Raw genomic sequence first — 25287 nt, forward strand, 5'->3', positions numbered from 1 at the left:
CTGTCACTTTCTTCAAACACACCAGAAGAGGGCATCAGATCCTGTTACAGATGGTTTTGAGCTACCATGTGGTTGCTGGGAATTCAACTCAGGACCTCTGGAAGAACAGTCAGTGCTCTAATCTGCTGAGCCATCTCTTCAGGCCCCTAATTTTTCTTTGATACTCACCGCAACCATATAATGGACTGCTAAAAGATCAATTTTAGCCAGGCAAGGTGGGTGGTGTATACCTATAATCTTAGCACAGACATAGGAAGATCATTCCAAGTTTAAGGACAGTTTGTTCTACAGTTTATTCATGTCAGCCAGCTATCTAGTAAGATCCTGCCTCAAAAAAAAAATTTTTTTTTTGAACGTCACATATAAAACTGAGTCCTAGTAATTATGTACAATTGAATGCTGAAGACAATTAGAACCCAGGACTTTCTGACTCTGGGACTCACAAACTTGTTGCCTGTAGATTAAGGGTTTAAATAACCAATTTTCAGCCCTGCTTAGAGCTGGCCTTGTGTTTTTTATTGATCAACCCCAAATAAGACTTATACATTTGAATCCAGAGCAAAAATGCCTAGGGCATTTGCAAATACCTCCTGGAGACTCTAGCATTACCTCCCTCAAAAGGCTATGCCCTCTGGAAAGCAATGTGCACAGCAGTGCCGGGAATCAGATCCTTTGAAGTATACAGCCTTGAAATCAACCTGCCCAGGCGCTGGCTCATCTGCCAGCTCTGAGTCAGCTGGCAGGCAACAGGGCCAGAGGCTCAGATGTCATCAGTTCCTAAACGGGTCTGACAACACCACCTCTGACTTTCTTAGCCTGCCATATCCTTCCAACCTGATCTTACCACAAGGATCCTCCTGAGAAGGAAGGCATCAAGTCTCGAAGGGCACACTGATTCCCCTGAATGCTTCCCTGACTACAGAAGTGACAGTCATGCTTACTTTACAAATGATGATTGATGGCAATTCTGAATGTTTTGAGGATGATATTGAAGTTGATTATAGATTCTGGAGTCAAATCAGCCAGAGGTCAAAGTCCCAGCTTTGCGTTACTGCTGTGCAAATTGTCTAATAGCTTTACATTTTAGTTTTCTTATTAACAAGTTGGGGTGACAATATTAAGCCTCTTACTGAGCTGTTTAGAAAGATCAAGTGAGAAAAATAGGAAATGCATGAAAAGCCCTTGGAATAGTCTTAACCAATAGTAAGCACTGTTTCGCTGTGCTCTGTAGCCCAGAGCTTATGAATGAGAGTCTAACATTTTTCACATACAGGTGGTGTGAAAATGAAAAAGCCCTGGCATATATCAAGTGCTCAGAACAGGAGTCCATTTAATCAGCAGACTCCCTGTTCCATACTTTGTGAACAGTAAACAATTTGCATTTCTTTCACCATAAACCTACTTGAGCTACAGACTTGCTCTCATGAGAAATAGGCAAATGTTTCTCGAGCTTCAGTAAGCAGATAGTTGCTCTGGTTAAATTGCAGTAGGTATTTCTTGAAGATTCCTTGGCAAGGGGAGGGAAGGTGTAGCTGGTCTTTGCTACTTTGTGGGTTCTTTTCCCCATCCTTTATACCCCCCAGTTTCACCCCTTAAGACTAGATAGGAGACAAACATGGACAGAGGGGAAAGGTGAGGAGGAAGAGAAGGAGGAGAGGAAGAGAGAGATCTGAATCTAACTTTTAACCTTTCTTTTGTTTCTTCTTTGACCAAGGTTACTAACAAACTGAAACTAACCTCCCGAAATGACCAACAACCACCGACCCTGCCTCTTGAGGCACTTGCATTTATGTATCCTTTATGAAGTTCCCAGAATTCCAAACATCACACCATTGCAGAAATTATCTGCAACTGACAAAACCATGCTTGTGCTAGATCATGAAGCAAACCATAATCAGTTGCTGCAGACAGTCCGAAGCAGTCCCACATGCTTACACCTGGAATTAAAACAAAAGCACATTTCCCCCGGTTTTTAAGAAACCAAAAATTCCAGAATCCCCCAAAAATGTCATTACAGGAGGGCCAAACAGGTCATGAGAAAGAACGCACTGCTGTACCACTCACTATTTTCTTTTAACCAAATTGACCCAGACAGCTTTATGGGGCATGCCATATTCAAAGTAGAGTACTTGCTTTACCTGCTTTTTTTTTTTTTTTTTTTTTTTTTTTTTGAGACAGGGTTCCTGTATAGCCCTGGCTGTCCTGGTTACCTGCCATTTTTATCCACTATAAGGCAAGACACTTTTTTTTTTTTTTTTTTTTTGGACATTATTGTTCATCTAAATAAAATGTCAGAGGGGCAGGTCTAAAGGATTCCAACTGGATTTCAAAAGGGAGAGTGGTAGAAAACAGCCCAAAATATGCTGTCTATGTGTGGGCAGTCTTCATTTCTTTATCTGTAAAGCTGTATACTTCAAAGGTACCTGAGATCTTCTCTCCAACAAAGAAATGTTTAAGAGATCATAAGGGCAGCTCTTAAGTGGGGTAAGTAATGAAATATTGTGACATGATATAAAATACATGTGATATGAAAGCAGAAGGAGAACTATTTTAGGAGGGAGAGTATCAGCCTGAGGGTCGACAGGGAGAATGGAGATGGGCAGTAAGGTAGAGGGATAAAATAGAACAACAAATAATCACACACACACACTCACACAGAGGCTCTCAGAAATGCCATAGTAAAATCTATTAATTTATATATGTAAATTTCTTTAAAAAATATTATCTTACAACCCTAGAAAAATCCTGACTTTTTAAACACTATGCAGTGGCACCACACTGTCTTTGTTCTTTAAAGTGGAGAAGGTCAGCAGAAACAAGTATTCTGAACTGGTCTAGTGACTTAGCTGGGCCTGGTAGCACAGGCCAGTAGTCTTAGCCTCTCAAGAGTCACACAAGTATTCCATATATAAAGTACTTAGGACACGGTGAGCTTCAAATGTTAATTATTTTCATTTATCAATGTAATGTCACATGCATCCTTCTACCTGCTTCCCTTTTTGAAGGGCTTCTTGTAATAGTCATTGAAATGAGCCTTTGCTGTCAGAATATGTTATCCCGATAGGAGAGGAGACATAGTATCATTTCTCCAGGTTTGTACACTCATAAACTATGGAAAACTATAAAACCCTTAAATAATGTAGGTTAAAGGCCCAACATTCTGGTACATAAAAGGTACTAAATTTGCCAGTAGTGGTGGTATACATCTTTAATCCTAGCACTTGAGAGACAGAGGCAGAAGCAGGTAGATCTAAATTCAAGGCCAACCTGGTCTACCGAGCTAGTTCCAGGACAGCCAAGGTTACACAGAGAAACCCTGTCTGAAAAAAAACAAAAAACAAAAAACAAAAAACAAAAAACAAAAAACAACAAAAAAAAAAAAACGGAAAAACAGAATCTTTAGACATAAGAATATCAAAAGAATGCCAGCAATTTGTATGTTCAACAAAACACATATACTGTAGGAGAAAACTTGGAAGCTATAGAACTCATTGATTCTGGAAATAAGACTGAGGGTCAGTGAGCTGTCTCACTAACTTCAATTTAGATCAATTATTAAGATACAATCACATGTAATTTAAAGAGATTATGTTAGATTTTCATTGATTTTTATCTACAGATGTCTCTCTAGTTAAATTTAGAAAACAAGCCAGCCTTGGTAGCACATGCTTATAAAAAAGCACATTTGGGAACAAAGACAAAAGAATTATGAGTTTGAAATCAATATAGGTGAGACCTTATATCAAAAGCAAACTAAATCGAACCTTTTCAAGGCATTTTAAAACTGAGGCAGGAGGATTAACCAAACAATATAAAAAAGAAGTTACTGACAGTCAACAATAGAATATTGGCTCTGTATAGAGGCTACTCTTCTTCAGGATTAATCTCTTTCATTCTGTTGAGAATCTGGTATTAATCAAACCACACCCAGAGAGAGAGAGAGAGAGAGAGAGAGAGAGAGAGAGAGAGAGAGAGAGAGACACCAAGAGAGCAAGTGAGCATCATGCCATGGCCAGGCACTATCACCTTTCCAAATCCCTTGATTTCCATTCTGTATCTAATGGTTAGATTATAACCCAACACATACACTCTCTGCCTTTCATGGATCTTCCTTCCTCCCCTACTCCCAGAAGTTTAAATTAGGAAGTTGCCAATGAGTAGCAATAATATAGTCTACTCTTTCCTTATCTGTATGCCACAGAAGTCATTGTTTTATCTCCAAGACATACTTTCAAAATAAGGAATAATCCTGGGCATGGTGGTACATGCCTTCAGGCTGAAAATGAACTATGTCTGGCAACTGCCCCCAACTCCACCCCCACCCCCCAAACAGCAACATAAACAAAAAACCAAACAGGTGCAGTGGGAGCCATGGGAACTATTAGAGGGAATGTTATGTTAAAAAAAATACAAATATGGCTTTTTGGAAAATTAAACCACAAAAGTTAGGGGGTAACACTTCTGTGAGGGTGAGAAGCTGCTCTGGACCTTGAGTGTGGTGGTACTTTTATGACTTGTATTTGTGAGAATTTACAGAACCGTGTAACAAGAGGGTGAAACTGAATGTCAACTTAAAAATTAAGATTTTAAAAGAAACAGAGAAAGGAGCTCCATTGTCTATTGGTGCCCCTCCATTTGTGCAGAACAGCCACTGTGCAGCATTGCTCTGTGTAAATTTGCAGTGGTAGAGATTTCATCCCCCATGGCAGGGGATGCTTATTGGGAAGATCTTTAGAAATTCTTTTTACTTCTCTGGAAGCAGGAAATCTATTCCACTCAAGGTTAAAGTTGGCACCAATAAGAATGCAAATGGACAAATTAGTAGGAAGGCCTAGATAAGATAGATGAGAATGAAGACCAAAGCTAAAAATTTAAGATAGCAGAGAGGGTACCCAAGCAGGCAAAACGAAAACCGGACTGAGTGAGGAGAAAGTGATGGACTTCAATTAATGTTTACTCCCAGCATCCTCCATGGAAGCTTACCTTGAGTTTATTATTATTCCCAGCTTCCTACTCAAGTGTCTTGACACTTGACTTATATAATCTATGACTTATATATACTATGACCATTATATATAATTTAGGCTAGCATATATTTGGCTTGATATTGAACTAAAACATAGTGTAAAATTAATACTTCTATTAGAATGACAATATAGTACTTATACAACTTTTGGTTTGCAGATCTATTTTTCATAACTCTTTGTAAGACTGCTAGGTTCTCGCAGGGCAGTGGTGGCACACGCCTTTAATCCCAGCACTTGGGAGGCAGAGGCAGGCAGATTTCTGAGTTCGAGGCCAGCCTGGTCTACAGAGTGAGTTCCAGGACAGCCAAGGCTACACAGAGAAACCCTGTCTCGAAAAACAAACAAACAAACAAACAAACAAACAAACAAACAAACCCAAAACCAAAAAAAGACTGCTAGGTTCTCATAGACAGCAGATTTATCTTGGTGTCTCTATATCTACCTTTGAATTATCTGACATCTAGTGGATATCCAATGAATATTTCCTTAAGAAACATTTTGAGTACAGAAGGGAATATGAAATGATCTAATTTTTTTAAAAAGAACTTTACAACTTAGTGGTATTTTTTTGCCTTTAAAAAAACCCCACAATCTCACAGAGCCTAAGCTGTAGCTTACTCTGAGCTCGCTATGTTGGTGAGGAATACCTTGAACTTCTGATCCTCCTGCCTTTACTTCTTGAAGTGTTGGAATTACAGATATGACTATTTATTATAGTGCTGGAGGCAAATACAGGGCTTCGTGCATACCGGGCAAACACTACCAACTGAGCTGCAGCCCTGACTCAATAGTCAACTTTACAAATATAAGTTGAAAAATAAGAGGGCAGAGGGCTTTCAATGATGTAGAGTTTGTTCACAAAACCCACTAATTATATGTTCTGTTTTAATGTTAAAATGTGTGAATTCAGACCCCTTAATATCCTTTCATGTATTGCTGGGGCTATGATAAAAACAAAACCTTATTAGGTAATAGGAATGCAAATGAGGACTGGGCATGATGGTACCTGCTTTCATCCCAGCACTCAAACAGAAGCAGGCAGGTGAGTTAAAAGCCAGCCAATAGATATAGCCATTTGAAGACCAAACTTAGTGCCTTGTGCATACAAATATGGTATGATTACACTACTTCCCCAGATCTCATTAACACTTTGAAATTGTGTGCTAGGTTAAGAGCCCATTCCAGCACTCACCTTGGAACTCACAACCCAGGCAATCTAGAAACCTCTTATGACATTTATTGGCATACACACACTCAAGGCACTCATAATAAAGTTTAGTCAAAAATATATTAAACTCAGTTAAGGACAGAACTGTCTTTCATCCATTCATTTTGGAGATACTTTGTAGGCAGATCTTTAGAAGATATACTTGTTACTATGTTTTCAGGGTCATGGCACTCAATGGATAATGATATAAACCTTAACCTATATTCTGAGTTTTATTTGTGCCTGAACATATGTGCAGCACATTCATGAAGAGGGTGTCAGATCTCTTGCAACTGTAATTTTCGAGACATCAAATTTAGGTACTGAGATTTCTGCAAGAGCAAGGGCTCTTAATCTGCCATCTTTCTCTAAAAATCTAGTAAAATCTGCCTCTAACAGATTTTACTTCTAAATACATGGGCAGTTGTACATGTCCCTGTTGTAGACTAGACTATTATTCCCGGGATCAAATGTTAAGTCAAATTTTAAAGGATTAAGCAACCCATCAGTTTCATAATTTAACAATCACAGTACAACTACTATGTATCTGCCAAGCAGAAGAAAAGGCCCAATTAATGTAACACCATCTGGCTGCTGAGTGCAGCTTGCTGGCGTGTGAACAAGTCTTTTGCTATAGGAAAAGAGTTAGAAAGTATTGTTTTGTAATCAGCTTTTGGAGGGTGTTATAAATCTTGAAAGTGATTTTTCTACCTCTATTGGTTGACTACCATATTCTAGTCAAGTGATAAAATTGTACATTCATTCCTAATTATTTTCTTTAAAAAAACAAAAAAACAAAAAAACTAAACAACAAATTGGCCAGGCAGTGGTGGCCATGTACACCTTTATTCCCAGCATGGGCAGAGGTAGGCTGGAGCTCGAGGTCAGACTGGTTTACAGAGCAAATTCTAGGACAGCCAGGGTTACAGACAGAAATTCTGTCTTGAAAACAACAAAACAAACTGGTTGAGTATACATAGCCCAGGCTGTCCTGGAAACTATGTAGACCAAACTGGCCTTGAATTCAAGATCCTCCCATCTCAGTCTCCCTAATGCTGGGACATAGAGCATGTTAACTTTTTTTTTGTTTGTTTGTTTGTTTTTCGAGACAGGGTTTCTCTGTGTAGCCCTGGCTGTCCTGGAACTCACTCTGTAGACCAGGCTGGCCTTGAACTCAGAAATCCGCCTGCCTCTGCCTCCCAAGTGCTGGGATTAAAGGCGTACGCCACCACTGCCCGGCAGCATGTTAATTTTTAAAACATAAAAACTGGATCAGCTGGCTACAGAAGCCTGCAACCTCAGCCTTTGGAAGGCAACAAGAGTTCTAAATTACAGGCTAATCTGGGCAACCTGAGCCTTGTCTCAAGATTGTGTGGTAATAAGTGCAGGAAAATAGGACCAGGACTAAGTGGATGTAGCTCTCAAAGAATTGGAGATGCCCAGTGTTTAACAGTGAATGCTGTTCTATCATTGGACTGGAGTTTGGGTCCCAACAACTAAGTTGGGTACAGGGAGATCTGGCACCTCTGGCCTCCTCCCACATCAGCACTCATATACATCTACCACCCATTAAAAGTAAGCCCTTTAATAATAATAAATACTGGCACTCAGGAGCCATAGGCAGGTGGGCTGCCAAGTTTAGGGCCAACTGGTCTACAAGGTAAAACCCTGTCTTAAAAAGCCAGTATTATTCTAAAACTGTGATATCATCTACTGTACTTACAGTACCATATAACCCAGGCAAATGAACTGTTCTGGAAGGGAAATAATCATAGAATGTCCTTTATCCTATGTGCTTAGGATCAACAATGCAGTATTCAGTTCTTGGAACTCATGATGTCCAGGCACCACCACAGGTTGGCACTAGGAATCAGAGAGATCAGTACCTCTATAATAAGGACCACTCACAGATAAGTAGTATCAGTAAGATCAGATTCTGGTCTAAGGCTTCCTATGAGGAGCATAGGGGCTTGGGAATCATTCTGCACTTTTACTATTTTGTTTGTCCAAAGAATGTTTTTGCCTCGATTGCTTTTCATTCTGGACAAGCAAGGGAAAACCCTCTCAAACTCTCTCTCTCTCTCTGTGTATGTGTTAAGGATTAAGAACTGTTGAATTGTGAACTATGAACACAAACTCCAAACATCTTGGAATTTTTCTTGGAGAGTAGAGTTGATCAATGATTATACTGTAAAGACAAAAGAGATAATTATTGCAGCATAAATATATACATTTGAAGCCTTTAAAAATGTATGCAGCTCTAAGCTAGGAATGGTGGTACATACCTTTAATCCCTGCAACCAGGATATTTTCTGAGACATGATCTTGGAATGCCCAAGCCAGCTCTTAACTCAAGCTTCCCAAGTCCTTATGAAATCATGCACAGATGGTGTGCTTTAAAAAGAATTTTTGTCACCAGGTCTGTATGACAATGGTTGCCACACCTCTTTGGGATATGTGCAGAAAAAACACTCAAGAATGTAATTTTCTTTTTGCTTTTTCTTGATCCAAGTAGCAGTTCCTGTGCAGTGGACTAAGGTTGAACAAACCTGTTATATTTTCAGCTCCTCTCCTTGTTAAAAGATACTGTTAGGCACCCTTGTTCTTAAGGTTTTTATTGTGTTAGTGTATAATAGTGTATGTGAGCTTACACTGGCAGACATAAGGTCAGAGAACAACTTTCCAGAGGTTTTCCTTGTAAGGTGGGTTCTGGGGTTCAAACATGTCAGGTTTACTTGGTGAGTTACCTGGACAGCCTGGACTTGAGCTTAAATTTCTAAACTGGTAATTCCTATAGCAAGCAATGAAAATGATAGCTGAATATACACTATGTCACTGTTTTCTGTTGAGATTATAACCTTATAATGCTGATATTCTTACATTAGAAATGACCTCTCCAGTCGTAGCTAGGTCCACATTTTCAATACTCTTGTACCGGAACTGTAAGAAACAAATGGATGATTCTAATACTACGGTTTCACCATCAAAGATTTCTTAAATTCACTTATTTCTTTAAAAGATTTTTTTTTTTTTTGAGACACCGTTTTGCTGTATAACCTTAGCTGTTATGGACAGCTCTGTAGACCAGGTTGGTCTCAAACTCAGAGATCTGCCTAAAGGTGTGTGTCACCACCATCCAGCTTAAGAGTATTTACATGCATTGTGTGTGCCTGGTACCCAAAGGCCAAAGGAATTAGATCCCTTGAAAAAGGATTTACAGACCATAGTGAGCCACCACTCCAGCCCCTTAAGTTCATCTTAATAGTATTTTGAATTAAATGAGGTAGGCATATTTTCAATGTTGAGATCTTTTACTTTTTGAGATAAGGCTTATACTGCACAGGGTGGTGTCCATCCTACTCCTCTAGCCTCCTTTGTACTAGGTACCACTAAATTAGCCTTAATGGGCCTTGGGTACAGCAATGAGAATACTTACTAGAATTAAGGCTCCTCCTGACCCTGACAGGCTTTCTCTGTAGTTCTGGCTGTCCTAGAATTTCCTCTGTGAACAGGATAGACTGGAACTCAGAGATCTACCTGCCTCTTGACACCAAACCCTAACAAGTGCTGGGATTAAAGGCATGCACCACCACTGCCCAACTTAGAATTATGGTTTTTTTTTAGTTACATTATTTTCATGTATGAAATTATCAATGAACATAAGGCAGTCTATAAAAACTTCAAAGCCAAGGTTTTAAATCACGGGCTTATAGACAGTGCCTTAAAACTAATTCTTTACTTTTAGTGACTTCTATTAAAATTTGAATGTAATCTGGGAGAAGAGGAAAAAATGATCAAAGTGCATTCTCAAATAAATAAAAATATTATGAAATTTATAGTTTGGTAAGTTTTAGTGTTTTTCTTTGTACTTTTTATAATAAAGAAAGAAATCTGGGCTGGAGAGATGGCTTAGTGGTGAACAGTTCAATTCCTATCAACCATCTGGTAGTTCACAGCTACCTGTAATGGGATCAGAGGTCTTCTGGTGTGTCTGTACACAGCAACAGTGTACTCACATACATAAATAAAATCTTTAAAAAATAAAGAAAAAATGCCTAATGTAAATAAATTACAGGATTAACAGTAAATATGACTGCCAGGGAGTGCATTTTTTTATAATATTGCTTCAAATAGTCTAAAATATGTCTGCTGGACACTAGCTGAGGCATTGCTGATAACCTAGAATTAAAATAAAATATTTCTCTGTAGCAATTAAAAAAATTTAATTTTATTACTTTCTTCCTAAATCAATTCACTGTACTTTATACACTTAAATTTTTTTTTTTTTTTGCTGGAGAGATGGCTCAGCGATTAAGAGGACTAACTGCCCTTCTGGAGGGCCTGAGTTCAAATCCCAGTAACTACATGGTGGCTTACAATCATCTGTAATGGGATTTGATGCCCTCTTCTGGTGTGTCTGAAGACAGCTACAATGTATTCATATATATATAAAATAAATAAATCTAATAAATATTTTTAAAAAAGTTTTGTTTTTGAAGAGATTTCTAGACTGCAGAGTGAAAAAGGGGTCTATGACACTGAAACAGGCTACATCATGACTTAGAGGGAGGGACATGAGTATAATTGTATCTCCAGGCCCTTGAGCTCAGTACACAATTGTTACTGAGCCAAAAATTTACAATTGGCTCAAACTTTGGTTCAAATAGACAATCAATATTATAGGGCAGCTTCTTACTCAACACATTTGTTTTAATGAAACACTAATTAACCCAATTTATAATTTCCCCAAAGTAATTATATATCTACTAATTGAATCTAAACAACACTTACTTATATGGTTGGACAATATTCTTCACTGAATATCAAATGCTCTGGTATTCTTGGAATTGTAACAAGGATGAGACATACTGGGATCTAGGCTTACAATTAAGAGTTAGGGCTGGACATATAACTTGGTGGGCAAAACAAGCACTTGTTTGCAAACACAAAGGCATAGTGTCAATACAGGTGTCTGGTAGGGGCAGGGAACTCAAGTGAATTAGGATCATCTGTATAGAGAAATCTGACTTTGGTGGCAAATTATTCATGTTGGTGTTTTCTGTTGTTTTGTGAGACAGGATCTTATTATGTAGTCCCTGCTGGCCTTGAATTAAAGAGATCTGTCTGACTGTCTCCCTACTGCTGAACTTAGTAATGTGCTAAGAACATTTTAAAATTAAGATCTGATTCAGACTTCATGCCTCTAAACTGATTATCATAGTCAGTGCAGGAATGGAGGGTCTAGATGCTAACAGTCTCTTTTCCATTTTGGATTTGTCATATACCCGCCATTCTCTCGCACAACTTTAGGTATCTATACATTAACATCTCCCAAATGGGTATCTTTTTCAATCTTTAATGGTAAGACTTTTGGTTAACTGCAAATTGTATATGCAGAGATTTTACATATTACATAGGGTATCACTAAATGTAGTATTGATGGTACTTAAAATTGAAAGAACACAAACTTATAATATGGAAAGCCAATTTTTAATGCTTAAAAGTGGTAACTTTTAGTAGTAAATCCTAGTGCAAAAAGTTGTTTTTCCCTCAGTTTGTGTACTAAGATCATACACAATACTACCTTTGGGAATATTAAGCACCTTTTCATATACTTCCTTAATTCTTTGGAAAACTCAATGAAGTATGTATATAATTTTTATACCAGTAAAAGCCTAGAATGTATATGTCAACATCACATGAAAGTGAGACTCAAACACATCCTTCTATTGCTAAAGTCTATACTAAATGACAACCAACTTTCTGCTGATCAATCATGACCATAGGTGTATACTTACCTACTACCATCATGGCTTGACACTTTAGTTTGCTATCAATCAGCATACATATTTTGTCATGTCCAGTATTACTACAGGAATTATCTCCCACATGTCAAATACTTTTTAAAAGACAATTCTGTCATAGTACTGAAGTATTCTCTAAAAATTTACTTACCTCAACTATGACAGGCTACCAGGAACTCATTTTTATGACAGTATGGTGCATCGGGTGCATGCCTGTAACCCTAGTGCTAGGGAGGCAGAGGCAGGGGTATGTCTGTGAGTTCAAGGCCAGTCTGGTCTACACAGTGAGCTCTAGGGCAGCCAGGCAAAGCTATGTAGAAAGATCCTGTCTCAAAGAAAAACCATCTTATTTCTACTAATGTTACTTGAAATTTATTCTGGATCATCACACAAGATTTAATTAGTTATCTACTTAGCTTAGCAGCGCAAAAAGAGTGGCAAGGTAGATCAGTTTGAGGCTAGCCTGTTTTTTTTAGATAGCTCCAGGACAGCCAGAGCTATAAAGACAATCTGTCTCTGGAAAAAAAAAAAAAAAGGTGGTGTTGAGGGGAAAGGTATGTGTATATGTGCGGGCCAAGTGTTTTTTGAACCTTGATTTCTAGTTTTTCATTTTCTACAACTCTTACTGTCTTCGCTGTTTTTCTACATTTATCTTTCCAGTTAAATCTCTAGAGAAAACAGGTAAGTAGTGAGATGAGAATAACTTCAGGCTATGTAAAATTTGATTTGTAACTGTTAGAACTGGATTTATGATATTTATAGAGGGCTACGCTGCCTGTCAGTTGCTTTTCTCCTTTTGCATCTTTTATATCTGCACAATCACACATTTCCCACAAAAGTAATCTAATAAATTCAATCATTATGGATTTCTCTTGTCAGTAACAAAGCCCAGTAGCATTCACTGAACATTTAATACTCTCTCTAATAATGGTTTTAAAGATCTCAGTTGGGTTTGATGTGAATTAATGAAGTATAAATACCATGCTATAGGATGAAATTACTCACTAGGTAAGGTTCATGGTCACTGCTTACATCTTGTTTTTTTGTTTTAGAGTAGTGTCATAAAAAATTTATAAAACACAAGTTTGGTTATACAGGCAGTCAAGACTTGAAAATGGCAATCATGAAAAGAAAAAGAATTCAACAAAAAAATTTCCTGTGGTTTGACAGGAATTCCCCACAGTCCAGGTTGGGTTCCAAGTCAGTTTCCCTCTTTCTACTTCCACAGTGCTGGGTTTTAGAAAGAAATCCAAACCACTGAGTATTATGTAAGAAAATTACTGCAAAAGTATTTCAGAAATCCTTTTCCTTGCCTTTTTGGCTGGGTTTCCCAGCAGAGTGTAAGTTTAAATATCCTCAGAATCCTTTAGGACGTGATCACTGTGCACTGAATTTGGACTGGACTTCAGTTTCTAAGAGGGTATTAAGAAAGTTGTGAGAGGATACAGATGGTTCAATGGTTTCTGACACCCACATGGTGGCTCAAAACCATCTATAACTCTAGTTCCAGGGCAATCTGGGTACCCTAGTAGTCACATACATGATGGCAAATACCCAAGCATATAAATCTTTAAAAATAAGTAGATTGTTGATTCTAACATTTAAAATAAACCCTTTTAATTTTGCCTGCCCCTACTAATATTTAATCTTTCAGAGATTCAAACCTCTTATCTTTATTTGGTACCTGTTTTTCTCTATTCCATTCACTCACGCCTTAAAACTCTAAAATCTAGTGACTCTTCACTATACTGTTAATTCAGAGTTTATATGAAAAATAACAAACTTTAGTAAACCTTCATGAGGAAACAATGCCAGCTTGGGGAAAAAAATCCTCTGGAACCATCTCAAAAGCAAAAGCAAGCCGAGTTTTAGAAACACACACAAACATGAACACTGAACATGGAATAGGCTCAGGGACTAAAATTCAATAAAGGCATAATGCCCAGCATGATAATCATACAGAAAAAGAAAGCAATCAATGTAAGTACACATCACCCTTAAAGAATTCTCAACTGTGATAGTGTTTTATCATGTGATTGCCAGTAACCTTGCTACAAAACAATCTGTTTCCAGTAAAGGCCACTTATTACATACAAGGAACATGCTATTTACTTGCAGTATTGCAACTGTAATTGAAGTACAGCCTTACCCACAATAAGCTTTGTATAATACCACTTTAGAGGACACAAATCCGTCCACAATTATTTCCTTATACTTACCAGCATGGTTTTGTGTAGTTTTTTTTTTTTTTTTTTTTTTTGCATAATTGTGTTGATTGCCTGAATTCTGAGCAAACTAAAACCCATTGGACTGCACCCTTTATATAGGTGAAATGCATTATGTGAATTTCATCTCAATAAAGCTGCGTATAAAAAAAAGATACATCTCAGAGGATTACAGTTTATGTCAAGTTCACACGGACAACACACTCTTCTCAAAGACCTATGGATGTAGACCTACTTACAAAATGGTTGCAGCTGAGCATCTCTGCAGATCCGAATTTCTGGAAATGGTTATATTTATTAACATATACAGTTTATCAGCATATATTCTTGCAAAGACATGTTTTCTAGTGCCCCTTTAATTATCAAGCCTGTTAAAATCTGAAAAATAAGATGGTAAGATAAAGAAAGCTTGCTTTTCTAGGTAGTCATTAATATTAAATCTGATATCATTTAGATTTCAAATTTTGAGAGACATTTGTTCCATTTACCTTAAGCCATGTAGGAAATCTAGCAGCAAGAATCTATGTGAAAGAATGTCTAAAATATGAAAAATTTTAGTTTTCTTATTATCTATAGTGAATTAAAGATTTGTTCCAAGAGGGGGAAAAATACCCCAAAAAAACCAAACAACAACAACAACAACAACAAAAAAAAAAAACCAAAAAACAAACAAAAAAAAAAACCACCCTAACTGCTAAATCCAAATGGTGTGCCTATCTGTATCAACTAAGAAAATGGGGAACAATACATTTACCATAATCAAAGAGGAGCTCTGAAAAATAGTTTTTTTTTCCTGGTAAAATGTTTTCCCTTAAGTTTCTAAAGAATATGGAATTTTTTCCTATGAAAGTTAAGACTTAATTTTTAGTTTTTCTAAAAGACACTAATATTTTTCTATGCATTTATGGTTGATTATTCACTATATAGAAGGTTAGAATACTTCAAAGTACTCAATCACATGCAAATTGTAGAACCCATTACATTATATTGGCCCCATTTTTCACACTATTTTCACCCACCCTGTTATTTTCTTTCAATAAATCAGTCTCCAACATAAATGTCTTATAGCGTGAACCATCTCTACATTTCAATTAAAGGACAAAAAGGAAACGGTAAATATTGTTTCCTTTCTGGTACTTACCAACATTACAGAAAGAATTGTCATGTAGTATTTCTGAGAATGGCTTCTGTCACTTCCGTGTCTGCTTCTCACAACATAAGCCAAGTCTTTGAAAACTGCCTTTTTAACTCCCATCATCTCCATGTATCTTTGAGGGTTCCTGTTGTGTTTTGGCAATTTTAAAAGCAGTCTGCCTAGCTTTTTGAAAGGAAGACCTACTCATCAGCTGAATTTTATTAATTTCTAACAGAGGCACAGAATATATTTTCACTGATGCAAACAAACCAGTGCTGGGGATCCAATCCAGGGTTTTGATTGTGCTGTCACCACTGAGCTATGTATCTCCTTTGCAAAGCTCCGGAGGGAAAAATAAAATACACAAATTATGCATATCAGCATTTTTAACTTTTCAGAGACCCTGAGCAGGTCTTTTGGCATCCTTCTGTAGTGAACTTCAGAACCTGAAAGACAAACACACTATTTTAGTTACTGGAGAAAAGGTGTAATCTGAGATGTTGAGCAAATGGGCTCAAAAGTTCTATAAGTAATCTGAATGCATTTTCATTGGTAAGGGTACCAAATGGGTAAGAGAAGGAGATGATGGCTGTGTTAACTAACGTTATCTGCATGAAGATTTCACAACGAGAGCACACTATTTGGCACAAATATATCAATATCGGTAACAAAAGAAAAGGGAAGTTTTCCATGGTTATCGACTTCGAATATATGCAGTATTTTAGCATAGTTCATTCAGCGTTAGTCCGAGTACGACTGCTCATTTGCAGTTCCTTTTCAATGTCGTTTACTTTCGCTGGTGGGGTAAGAAAGATTATGTGCTAACTTCTTTTGGTAGATCCTTCCTTTGTCATGGTCAGGGCCAAAGCTACAACCCTTCCGGATCAAAGATTTCTTTGAGGCCCTTTGCAATTCACGACGAAACGAAATTCAGTGGTGGGGGCAAGGGTCCGACACCTGAGGAAACGATCATGAGGGATGGAGAAAAATGACAAGACAAAAACCAGGCGCGAGGCCTGTCGTCCCGAGTCCCCACACCACAAAAAAGACACCTTTTGCGCAGACAGTTCCGCTAGGAAGTCTAAGGGGTTCTCCATGCTCAGAAGTAAAGCGACTCCCTGTGTCCCCGGGTAGCGAGGCCTTGTGCAACCCCTCCGGGTTGAGATTCACTCCGACTCGCGATACCATTTCTGGCTCGACAGCCCTGCCGGTCCCCGGAGTAGCCTTCGTCCAGTCTTAGCCAGTGCGCGAGGCTATCAAGTTCTACATCCTAGCCTCACCATTCTCACCATGAGACCTCTCAGCTCCACGAGCCCCGCGAAGCCTCGGCCCAACGCAGCTTCAGGACTCCAACATGGCGGCCGGTCCGGTCCCTCTGTGGGCGCTCTGGCCAGAGCATCTTGGGTATTGTAGTTCCAACTGTAATCTCTGCGTCGCTCCCGGACTTCAAAGGACTACAGATCCCAGATTGCACAGCTCTGGAGCATGGCTATTGGGGCTGCTCGGACAGAGGGATGATGTCATTGCAAAACCCTACTGCATTCATTGTGCTACGGTCTATCCACCCCCGCCCCCCCGCTGCTGCTGTTGGGCTCGCTATTGCCGCTCGCTCCAGCTGAGCCCTGAGTAGCAGCAGGACCAGGGGAGGGACTGACTCCCAGTCCTTGGACTTAGGACACCGCAGCACCTTCTCTTGCGTGCGTGACTCATTCGTATATCATATCTGTTTATGCCTGGGGTGGGGAGAAAAATCCCAAACCAGGTGAGTTGAAGTGATTTATTCAAATCGTTCTCCCAAGTTATTCCTCCCGCTTAGTTCTCAAGGCTTTCTTTTGAGAAGATGGGGCCGGGAATGGGGGTATGGATTCGGGAGGTTCTCACTGGCGCTGCTAAGAGCTAAATGGCTCTGTGCAATTTGGGTCACTGCAAAGAACAACTCCTGCAACCTGCCCCCGCCAGAGGACTGGTGCCTGCCAATTTCCTCACCACAACTCCCTTTAACCTTTTTGAGGCTGGGAGAGGGGGCTGGGCTGGGAAGGATGTTGGGAAGTGCACTTGGAAAACACGAGGAGGGCAAAGGTGGGGGACTGCAGTCCTGTCATTCCACGGCCCCAGTGCTGAGGTTTGAGTGGGAAAGGGTGATGTGTGGGGAGAAATGGAGACAGTGATTTAATGTGGCCGCACTTCTTGAGCAAGAACATTTGTGTCACTTGGACTAGCACACACTATTTTTAAGATGAGCATGTTTCTCTTGAGTCGCTTAAGTTTCATAGGGCTTTATTTTATGTTTCTATGTCTGTGTTGTTTGTCTCGCCTTTTTCTGCTGATTTGAGGTGACGGTGTCCTTTAATGGTGCACTCCGTGCCAGTCAGAAATATTTCACGTGTCTAGGGAAGGTTCTTTTCGGCTGCTTAGAAGCAGCATTTTTGTTAAGCGTTTTTAATTTTGTGTTCTCCCGACTGCGAGATTCGGGATGGTTTGAAAGTAGAATTTGTGCTTGTGTGAGTGTTCTAAATTACATCGCAATAGGCTCTTGCCACTGACAATGGTACTGTAACAAGCTGCCGTTTCCCCGAGGCTTGGTCTCCACTCAGAAATAACGGTTTGTAGACGGAATTGATTAGGGAACCTGGGTGGTTTTTTTTTTTTTTTTTTTTTTTTTTTTTTTTTTTTTAAACACTTTAGGGAAAGGAAAAGTTAGATGTGGTATATCACCTTTTACTAGACTTTATTGAAAGGTATCCAAGAACAGTGAACCTGACCAGGGAAACCAGGGAGCATGGTAGTATGCTGTTTGTTTGAATTTTGTTTTTCCACGAACTGACACATTTAATAAGGCAGACAGCATTCTGGCTTGTATGATGCTGGCTCTCCTCTTAAGAGTTACAGGGATGAACACTGCAATAAATATGTTCCTTTGAGATAAACAGCTGGCTGGCTCCAGAACAGATGGGGCCAGTCTTAGCTGAGAGATATACAACCTTGGAAATGAATGGACTTTGGGTCAACCACACCCCCTTTAGGAATGTCAAAAGAAGGAGAAATGCCAGAGTATTTGCTTAACTCCTAAAGGCTAAAGCTTTTCACAGCCTCTGCCAGCTTTAGAAGAATAGTCATTCATGTCTGTCTTTAGCTTCTGTGAACCAATTTTATTCATTTTTAATTTAGATGCTCAGGTCTCCAAAGTTGGAGCTGCTGGGTGACACTTTGTTAACTGCTTCATGTTACTGAATGCAAAGGACAGTCCATCCTCTGGGCCTTGTGAGTGGAGGGATTTATTGAGGTGCAATGAGTAGCAGTTATTTTTGGGAAAAGATCAGCACACTGTATTTCCTTCTTCCCACACCTTTTTGATGACACTCTGCCCCTCTGTGCCTTTCTTTCTCTCCCTACCCCATTCACATCTCTCCAGATTCCATTTTTTTCCTTGTCTATTTGTAGTAAATACTGCTTTTTCTCTCTGAGGATTTCCCCTGTGTCAGGAGAGCATCACGTCTCTTTTTCCAAGTCACTTTCCCAGCTCTGTACACCACCCTCCACACCTTCATCCTCCCCTCCTTGAAGGAACCCTGGAGTTAGAAGATGTAGGTGATGTGTGGATCTTTATACAGAGTCCTCTTTGAAGAGGTTCTGGCATTTCTTTTTCCCTTGGAGGTTGTGCTTGGCAGGGTGAGCCTGATCCAGGGCTGGGACTGTGCTTTCCATGGCAGACATAACCTGGGCCCAGGAGCATATGGACAATGAAATGCAGGCCTGGAGCTCTTGTGCTCTTCCTTTCCGTGGCACTGCTAAGTCCCTGTGGTTTAGCAAACGTGTTTAATGCTTTCTACAAAATACTCTTGTCATTCCCAAAGCAGTCTTAAGTAGCTTCTGCTTCATTTAGTATTTGTGTTTCTTCCCTATTCCAGGGAGTGGTGGGAAAACAGTGTGTCCCCTTAGCGTGGTGCTGAGCAGCCGTGCAGGCAGGCACACTGCTTGTGTGTGGTTTGAAGGTAGAGTCCCTGCCATTTTGTCTTCTTAGTGGAAGAAGTTTGTTGTTCTACACTGCTCTCCCCAGGACCTGGGTGTGGTGGCAGCTGTATCTCCTTTTTGCTTCACCAGGAATTTAATGGCCATTGTTTATTTGAAGTCCCCCTGTGTGTCAGGTGATGAGACTTCTTTTGTGCCACCTGGCAGTACTAATCCCTGTTTCCTGCTGTACTTCCTGGGAGGTTTCCAGTGGGGAGAAGGAATGAAATGAAATGAAATGAAATGAAGGTCAGATTAGCTGTCACTGCTGTCCTTCTGACTTACAAGAGCCGTTGTTTCAAGTTTCTTTCTGCCTCAGTTTGTACATCTACAAAGGGACACCAACCCTTGCTTCTTGGTTTCCTTGGCTTTTTGTTATAATCCTCCATGGTAAAGCCTGAAACTTATTCTAACAGCAAATGTCAGTTGAGCAGGTATTGTGTAATAAGCACTGTGGCACATCAAGGAAGACATATGTTCCCCCTGGATTGAAATATTCCAAGTGTCATGTATGCTTTTTCCCAGGGGTTTGCAAGATGGGATGAAAGTACCCAGTGTGACTCTGTTCCCTTTTCCAGTTTAACCAGGGAAGGTTTCCTGTAGGAAGTGGCATTTGAAGGGACTTATGTGGTCAAACTTAATTTGAGGTGGCCATGGGAGTTGCTTTGAATACAGCAATTAGGGTTTGTAGCCAGAAGGAACTGCACATTCAGTGTACAGAAAGGAGTGGGGAGCAGGAGAGGATCTAGCTGGAAGAGGTGGGAGAGCCTGGAGCCCGGGAAATTTTGAATGACAAGGTGATTTTGGTCTTTATCCTCAGGGTAATGGCAAGTTAGAAAGTACTTTAATTAGCTAGACGAATATTATATGTGAAATTACATTTAAAAACACCCCCACGGTTATTGAGATGGCTCTGTGGGTAAACACACTTGCTATGTAAGTCCAAGGACCTGAACCATGTGGAAGGAGAAGACTGATTCCTAAGAGTTGTCCTCTAACTTCCATAGGAAGCTGATGTGTAGGAGACGCACATCACACACACACATACATACACACACAATGATAAATGACAAACATTTTCAAAAGATAAAGAAAAACTTGGGAGGAGTGTTTGGCCAACTTGAGTTGGTGGAGATGGAGTAGCAGATCGTTTCCGGGAGTCTTGGCAACAGGCGATGGCATTTGACTCTTGGCAGAGACTGGAGAGACATTAGGTTTGAAAATTATAATTGTGTAAATGTATTATTGACTGATTAGATGTGAGACTAGGAAGAAAAAGTAGAATATGGCTTGTGTTTTTATTTTTTTAAGCAATCCAGATGACTTTTACAGAGAAAGAGAAAGCTGATTTGGCACCTGAGTTTGTTCAAGAAGGGGTGGGTAGGGCTCTGGGTTCTGTTGAATTAGAGGCTTCTGAAACACATGTAAGATCTTTGTTTTATTCTTCCTGTGGTTGCGTAGGGTATGACATGGTAGTCTAAAGAAGAGAGATGTAATGAGGCTAGAATACGGTACTACTTATTTATTGATGTATAATATTGAGAATGGCATATTCATTTTCACAGTTCAGTGTTCTCGTCTATAAAATGGGTTTATATCCATGACAGTATATCTAAATGTAGGTGCATCATGCTAGGAATGCAACATCATGTGAGATAGTGTTTGCTTTCAAGAAATTTCTCTGAAGGGAGAAAGACACATGAACAAATGGAGGGGTGGGTAGCAATTCTAGGACAGTTCAGCCCCTCAGGAGGCATTCGTTCTTGGAGGGTGGGAATTTAACGATGTGGTCCCCAGTCTTCAGGTCTAGAAATAAAGGTAAGGAAGGCTCTGGGGAGGAAGTTCCCAGGCCTTGCACAAAGAAGGGACTTTGTATGTTTATTAACTGGATATACTAACCTAGGTCTCTAAAGATTCTTTCTTTCATTTTCTTTATTCCTTCCTTCTTTCCTTTCTCTCTCTCTTTCTTTGTTTCTTTTTTTTTTTAAAGATTGATTCATTTATTATGTAGTGTTCGGCCTGCTTGTGTGCCTGCATACCAGAAGAGGGTGCCAGATCTCATTACAGATGGTTGTGAGCCCCCATGTGGTTGCTGGGAATTGAACTCAGGATCCCTGGAAGAGCAGCGGTCAGTGCCCTCAACTTCTGAGCCATCTCTCCAGTCTCTCTAAGTATACTTCTAAATAAAGAAAAAAATGTCAACATATTGAAAGATGGTAGTTTGTAATAATGAGCTGTCAAATGTCAATAGCTGCTACCAGATCATTTTCCGAGACCTATATAGTCTTTGAGATGTTTTGTGGATAAGTTTTCCGGAAATTCAGAAGTATTTCAGTTCTGGTTTCTTTTAAGGCTCAATTTCCTAAATTCAAGTTAGTTTCTCAAAAATCATTCTAATGGCCAATAATGTTCCCTAAATCAATGGACTTTTGAATTTTACAGATAAGCAATGGCACACCAGATAAATACAATTGGGTAAACTATTTACAATATTTTTCTGTAGTAAAGAAAGAATTTTTCTGTAGCATGAAAAATTCTCTAAGGTATCTCCCCCCCACCCCTTATTTTATTGCAAAGGAAGGGTTAAAAGTGTAAACTTTACAATGTTATCATTACTTAGGAAATCACCCCTGTATTTTCTTGGCTTTAGTGGAGATGTGGCCAGTCTTCAAATGAACATTCCCAAGTGAAGAGGAATTTTATGTGACCCACAGATATTTTATTCTCATGTTCCTTCCCACAGGAATTTAACCTTTGAAAACTAGGAGCTTCAACATTAGTCTATCATAAAAGTTCTTGTGATTTTATTTTATTTTTCAATGTTGTGGACCAAACTTAAAGGTTCATCAGGAAGACAGGACCCATGAGATCACATGTTAATTTGTGTGTTATAGTTTGTTTGTAAAATCTTGCATTTTCTCTTATTATGCATGCTCCTGGACAAATACCTTAACTTCTTTGAACCTGTTTTATAGGAGGATTGTTGTGAAGATTAAATGAGAATATATTTTCATATTTATTTAATTGTATATGTATAAGTATGTGTATGTATGTGTGTGTGTTTAGTGCCCTCAGAGGCCAGCAGAGGGTATCAGATCCCCTCAAACACATTATAGATGATTATGTGGGTACTGGGAACTGAACCTGGGTCTTCTGTGAGAGTAGCAATACTCTTAACCACCACACCATCTCTCTAGGCTTGAGAATATAAAGCATCTGGCACTGAGCCTGATTTAACTGGTGTTCATGGTGACTTTAAATTTCTTTAAAAAGATCTTTTTATTTGTAGGAATGTTTGACAGTATGTATGTACCACATGTGTGTATATACCACACTTGTACCACAAGTATGCCTGGTGTATGCAAAGGTTGGAGAAGGATGTCAGATCTCCCAAACCTGGAGTTACGATGGTTAGGTGGGTGCTGGGAACTGAACTCAGGACCTCTACAATGGCAAAGGTATTCTCAACTACCAAGCCATCTGCTCATCCCCATGGCAGCTATTTTCAATATTACATTTATTGATTTCTCTCGACATTTTATTTATTGGGTGGTGCCTATTTGGTACTCACAGTGACAAAGGAGAAATGGTCTAATGAGCCTAGCTGGAGCTCACATCATCATCAGCACTGAGCTGCTGGCGTAGAAACTGACATTTGTCAGAAATGTTTAACTTGCATCTAATCATGAGGAAATAATTAAACACATCTAAGTTGTGGAATGCACTATGCACAGGAACTGGCTTGTGATCTTCACAACATCATGAATAATTCATGTAATAGAATGAAAGGTAAACATTAAAGAAGGTTAAAGTGATAAGATAACATAAGCAGCCTGTAATCTTTGATTGAAGCCCTAAAAACAAAAGCAAACAAATCTTATTATGATGACATTTGGGGAAATTTGAATGAGAGCAGGACCTTAGGTGGCCATTAAGATCCTTCTTGAAGCATGGTGGTGCAAACCTGTTGTTCCAGCACTCTGCTGGGCTGATGTCTGAATCAAAGGTCAGCCTGATCTGCAAGAGTTCCAGATAGCCAGGGCTAAACAGAGAAAACTTGTCTAGAAAACCAAAACAAAATAACAAGCAAACAAACAAAAATAAATTCTTATTGGATGTAATGAGTCCTTTGTTTAGTCCAATATGTGCTGCTGTTAAATATTGTTTTCAAGTGTCACAGCAAAACAAAAAGGTATGTTTGTGAGGCATTTCTTGATGGATTAATGTAGGAGGGCCGAGCCCACTGTGGGTGGCGCCACCCCTAGGCAGGTGGTTCTGTCAGGTATAAGAAAGGTGCCTGAACCTGAGCCTGGAAGCAAGCCAGTAAGCTGCCTTCCTCCCTGCTTCTGCTTCAGGTCCTGACTCCATGGTTTCTGCCTTAGTTCCTACCTTGCTTTCCTCTCTTAAGTTGGGTTTAGTCAGTGTCTTATCACAGCAACAGAAACCTAACTAGGACATGTGTGTAAAATAGCTCTGACAAATTTGCATGTGCATAAGCACATAAATATATGCTGCCTTTAAGGTATTGGCACCTCTGACTAAACTGGTTCATAGCAGTCGTTCCTGTGATTCCAATGGCATTTTTTAGGAAGAACGTTATTCTTGTTCTCATAGTCTTTCTTTTTGGTCAACTAGAACTTACGTGCATAGGTTAAATACAAGATCCTGTTCTGATAGAGAAACAAGGCAGAACTTTCCTTACACCCCACTTGATTCTGTGAGACTCAAATCGTTTAGCAAGGCCTTCAAAAGCAGATACACTATGAAGGTGTATTCTGTATGCTATCTCTTTCAATCCTATGCAGATTAAAGTGTTTAAATTACATTGATTGATATTGTTTGTTTGTGTGTGTGTATATATATATGTGTGTGTGCGTGTTTGTGTGTATATGTGTGTGCTTGTTTGTGTGTATATGTGTGTGCATGTTTGTATTTAGAGGCCAAAGGTTAAGACCTGTCTGGTGTCTTTCTTAATCCCTCCTTTCCTTATTTTTGAGACTAGGTGTCTTAATAAACTTGAAGCTTATCTAGGTTGTCCAGGATCTGTGCCAGGGATCCTCTTGTTCCCCCTCATTAGTGCTAAGACTCCTGCATGTGCCTCTGAGTCTAGCTTTGGGTTCATTCATTTGTTTGTTTATTTTGAAGCAGGGCTTCTATGTGTAGCTCTGGCTGTCATGGAGTTGCTCTGTAGACTAGGCTAGCCTGCCCCTGCCTCCTGAGTGCTGGGATTGAAGTTGCTGTGCTACCATGCCTGGCTAAGCTCAGCTTTTTAAAAATGTGTGTGCTTGTGACTGGAGAGCTGGCTCAAAGGTTAAGAGCAATGACTGTTCTTCTAAAGGTCCTAAGTTCAATTCCCATGGTGGCTCACAGCCATCTATAATGGGATCCGATGCCCTCTTCTCGTGTGTCCAGACACAGCTACAATATACTCATACTCATAATATATATAATATATTACAATATAATTATATGCACACACACACACACACACACACACACACACACACACACACACACACAAAGGATGCTTAGGATTTGAACTCATGTCCTCAGACTTCCACAGCAAGCACCTTACCAGCTGATCCATGTCCCTTTAATAAACCTTTTATTAAAAAAAAAAGGTTGATTCAAAATCTAGCCAGGTATGATTTATACAAGATAATTGTGTCCTTTAGTTGTTTATTTTTAATGTAGGATAATATCTGTCTTCTTGTCTTGGTGTTAAGATCTTTGAATGTCTTAAGTCTGTTGTTCTGTAGGCTGAAACTGGAATTTTTCTGGTCATTTTCTCATTATTAAACTTGGGTTAAAGATTTTGGTTGGAATTTTCAGCTGCACCCTGGCCCCTTGCATCTTAGGGATGTGTAAGGTAAGTTTGTCA

At 39.4% G+C, this 25287-nt stretch overlaps 1 protein-coding gene and 1 long non-coding RNA gene across 2 annotated transcripts in view; one reads left to right on the forward strand and one right to left on the reverse strand.

The window, feature by feature from the left end:
• Positions 1-2676: 2676 nt before the first annotated feature.
• Positions 2677-16786, reverse strand: LOC143433748 (uncharacterized). The gene is made up of 2 exons (XR_013111698.1): positions 16688-16786; positions 2677-15844 (listed from the first exon to the last, which is right to left on the reverse strand). It is a non-coding gene; the product is annotated as an uncharacterized LOC143433748 (long non-coding RNA).
• Positions 16787-16986: 200 nt separating this feature from the next.
• The window catches only part of Rab30 (RAB30, member RAS oncogene family), an 88762-nt gene continuing 80461 nt past the window's right edge, over positions 16987-25287 (forward strand). The window contains exon 1 of the mRNA XM_034515007.2: positions 16987-17160. The gene's annotated coding sequence lies outside the window, so the exon portion shown is untranslated. The remainder of the gene's footprint in view (positions 17161-25287) is intronic.

This window comes from Arvicanthis niloticus, chromosome 1 (genome assembly GCF_011762505.2).
Source record: "Arvicanthis niloticus isolate mArvNil1 chromosome 1, mArvNil1.pat.X, whole genome shotgun sequence".
In the NCBI taxonomy this organism is placed as follows: Eukaryota; Metazoa; Chordata; class Mammalia; order Rodentia; family Muridae; genus Arvicanthis; species Arvicanthis niloticus.